This window comes from Pseudorca crassidens, chromosome 2 (assembly GCF_039906515.1).
Source record: "Pseudorca crassidens isolate mPseCra1 chromosome 2, mPseCra1.hap1, whole genome shotgun sequence".
Taxonomy (NCBI): domain Eukaryota; kingdom Metazoa; phylum Chordata; class Mammalia; order Artiodactyla; family Delphinidae; genus Pseudorca; species Pseudorca crassidens.
In genome coordinates, this window is record NC_090297.1 from 82,321,834 (window position 1) to 82,325,899 (window position 4,066).

General features: G+C 43.9%; 1 pseudogene; it reads left to right on the forward strand.

Moving 5' to 3' along the window:
- Positions 1–1,633: 1,633 nt before the first annotated feature.
- LOC137208999 (poly(rC)-binding protein 1-like) lies at positions 1,634–2,883 on the forward strand (annotated as a pseudogene).
- The last annotated feature ends 1,183 nt before the right edge of the window (positions 2,884–4,066 follow it).

A 4,066-nucleotide genomic window follows, 5' to 3' on the forward strand; every position in this document is an offset into this window, starting at 1 on the left:
CATGCTAAATATTGTTGAAAACACTAATTATTGAAAATATCTTCTCAACGGCACAGCTGTATCCACTGGCAAATGCCAAATTTCTTTTTGCAAGTCCAGGGTCAGATACCCTAGCTTCCCTCTGCTTGAGCACCGTCAGATAGCTGTCTCATTTTTCATCAAAATAGGAATAGCAGGCATGGGCATTCACTAATTGTAGCTATTAAAAAAAAAACAAACTCCTGAGCAAATTCAAGTAGAATGTGATTGTGAAAGCCAAGGCCTGTTGCCAAAGAAAGGTGTGTGTGTGTGTGTGTGTGTGTGTGTGTGTGTGTGTGCGCGCGCGCGCGCGCGCGCTCTGGGCTACCCGCTATGTTATGTAATATCTGATCCTTGACCCCTGGATGTTATCCAGTGAGTAGCTGGTTGGATTTGGGGTCTAACATGCCTTGGGAGCTGTTCATAGCCTTGCTGGGAACTAGATGACTATGGCGTTTCAATCCTGCTTGATAAACAGTCTCTTCCCCTGGTCCATCTGACACAGCCCGGCTGGTTTGCAGGGCCGGCAATCGCCTACTGTGTCTCTAGAGAAAGGCTCTGAATGGTCAGCGAGGAGCTGCCACAGAGCTCTTGGCAGCCCGTCCCAGGTTTGCAGGAAGGGTTTTGGGGAATTTTGAGGACATCTATTCTTCTATGCAGGGATTTACAGGCTTTCTCTGTTAAGGAACTTTAACATTCTAAGCAGCTGCTTGAGTTTTTTGGAGGGAACGTATGTATTACTTCCACTCTAAGCCAGGCTCTTCCCTTGGGGCTGGGCCAAGGCCTGTTGCTGCCAGTGCGCAGGGCCTAGGGGACCGCTACAGCATTGGATTTGTCTAGAACAGCCTATTTTTAGCTGTTGGGTGAATCAAAATGATATTTGTATCACACCACCTAAGTCAACCAAGCTAGGCTGCTGTAATGTAACCAAGATACAGACTAATTTGAGGCACCTAATGGTAGGGGGCAGTGGGCTGCACTGCTAGACAGCTCTGCTCCACACACACACTCAGGGCCCAGAGTCTTTCCATCCTGTGGCTCTGCCATCCTGAATCCTTAAGCTTGTTTCCATGGTTACCACAAAAGCAAGTTCCAGTCAGCAGAGTTGGGGAAAGAGCATGGAGGGGCCCTCCTGGTCCGATGTCACACCTGTCACTTCCACTCCATTCTGCTAAAGAGAGCATAGTGACCAGGCCACATGTGCCACAAGGCTTGAGTAATGCTGTCTCTACCTGGGCAACTTGGCACCAAGTCACCGCTCTGTTATTGTGGAAGAAGAAGTGAATGGATGTAGTGCATAGCTAGCAGCCTCCCCATAGCCTATTCTTTTAAATCATTAAGATACTTTACGAGTTCTGTGTTCAAAGCCTGCCCTCAGGGCTGGATTCATGGGTGGGAGGCCTGTGCGCTTGTGCTTGGTTTAATGCCCGGCTATTGCCATTTGAAATTCTAAATAATTTTTTAATAAGCTTTCATTTTTCACTGGGCCCGCAAAATTATGTAGCCAGTTCTGCCTGCCATTTCCCAAATTAGCATTTTCATTCTACCCTATTCAATATTAACTGAAAATCCATTTTATAGTAAGACAATCACGAAAGGTCACAGGAGAGATGGGATGCAAAGGTGAGTAAGGTTCAATATCTGGCATCTTCCAATTCAGCAGAGGGTGAGAGAAGTGGAGTAGTTATCATTCAGAAGAGTCCTCCACACGCTGCTGTGGATATTCCTGGGGTGGCCTCTGATGGTGGTGGTGTTGTCAGGGGGTAGCGGGTGGTGGTGTAATATATTAGCTCTGGATACGATAGTTTTTAAATGAATTGTTTCCAGCCTACAACAAATAGAGAGAGTAATCTTACAACTATCTATGTATCCACCCCTTAGTTTTGTCAACTCTTAATATGTTACCATGCTTGCTTCAGATATTTTTAAGAAATTTGAAAATTACACATATAGTTGAGGCTCCTTTGTGTCTCTTCCTGAATCTCATTCCCCTCCCTCCCACCTAGCAGCGATCATGTCCTAAACTTGGTGTTCATATTCCTCAAGCATAGCATTTTTCACTGCTTATATATGTATCTATAAATAATTTTTAGTACTTTCACATGTTTTAAATTTTATAAAAATAGCAGCATACCCTATTCATTCATTAATTCAACAAATACTTACTGAGTAGCTACTATGGCCAGACACTGTTTTTGGCACTGGGGGTGGGGGAAATGCTGGCCAAGTCCACCGAGCAGGCCGTCACCATTGCTGGTGTGCTGCAGTCTGTCACCGAGTGTACCAAGCAGATCTGCCTAGGCATGCTGGAGATGCTCTCCCAGTCCCCAGAATGGAGAGTCAAGACCATTTTGTACCAGCCCATGCCAGATAGCTCTCTAGTCATCTGTGAGGGTGGCCAAGTTTGGTGCAGAGATGCTGCAGGCTACCCCACACCATCTATGACCTGAAGGGACCACCTCTAAATGCCTACTCAATCCAAGGACAACACACCATTTCTCCACTCCATCTGGCTAAGCTGAACCCGGTGGCAAGACAACATTCTCCCTTTGCCGTGATGCACGGTGAGACTGGATTTACCAGAATTGACTCCAGCCTTCCAGAGATCAAGGCTATTGGGCAAGTTTGGATGCATTTAGTCAAACTACCCATGAACTCACCATTCCAAATAGCTTAATTGGCTGCATAGTCAGGCACCAAGGCACCAACATTAATGACATCTGCCAGATGTCCAGGGCCTAGATCAGAACTGCCAACCCAGTGGAAGGCTCTCCTGGAAGGTAGATTACTGTCACTGGTTTTGTTGCCAGTATTAGTCTGGCCCGGAATCTAATCAATGCCAGGCTATCCTCTGAGAAGGCATGAGGTGCAGCTAGAATGGTGTAGGTTCACTCATAACCCCTTTATGCTATATTCTCACAATCCAGCTGTGTAATTTCTGGCCAGTGATTTCCAGGTTTTAAATTATTTCTAAGTGTTCAGTTTCTACACAACTTTATCTTCCCCAGGAATTTAAAAATCACATTCTCTGTTCAGTTGTTAATGCTGGGATTCATATTTAGCTTATTTTATCAGCTTTTCTCTGTTTTTAGTTTTTTTTTTGGTTTTTTGGATCATGGATTTTATTTATGTTTGTTGATAAGAAATGTAAGAGCAGAATGTTAAATTCAGTTTAGTTCTGTAATGTCAAGAATTAAAAATAAAAAACGGTTTGGTTAGTAACAACCAGAAAAAGTAAGAGACTAAACAAGAATTCCTGCCCTCATGGAGTTTGTATTCTAGAGGAGCAGAGAGACAATAAGCAAGAAGAGAAAGTAAAAACATATAGAATGTTTGATAGTGATAACTGCTAAGGATATAAGAAAAAGCAGAGAAGGGGGTATGATGTCAGGATGGGGATGGGCAGTTGAAATTTTAGACTGAGTAGCCAGGAAGGCCTTGCTTTTTCTATCCTGCTGCCATTAGATATTTTTTCTAACCATTAAGTTTTGAGATTTATCAATTTTGAAATACATACTTTTAATTAGTTCCTTTCCACTGCTTCAGGACATCAATAGCATGAATTGGACATAATTCATTTATCAATTCTTTGGTTGATTAATATCCAGATTGATTTTTGATATTCTGCTCTTAGAAACAAGGCTACAAAGAGTACACCTGACCGTGTCTCCACATGCACTAATACAGAATAGGCCTAGGAGGAGACTGTTGGGCCAGTGGACATGCGTGTCTTCAACTTCATTAGATGCTTCCAAACTGCTGTTCAAAATGATCATATCCATGTACACTCTGCAGAAAAGGGCTGCCATAGCAGACCTGAAGCTGCTGCATTCTAGAAGGGCCTGCCTGCTAGGTTGGCCCTTGGCTGGTGCCTGCGAACTCAGATTTCTGGAGTGTTCTCACTGTTCTTTAACAGATAAGGGTGGTTACCTGTGCCTCAACTGTGCAACACTGTTGTTTATGCAGAGCACCTGCTTTCCCTCTGGGAGTCTGGAATTTTGGAACCTGCTAGTTGGAAAGTGCTTATGTGACAAAATAAAAACCTTGG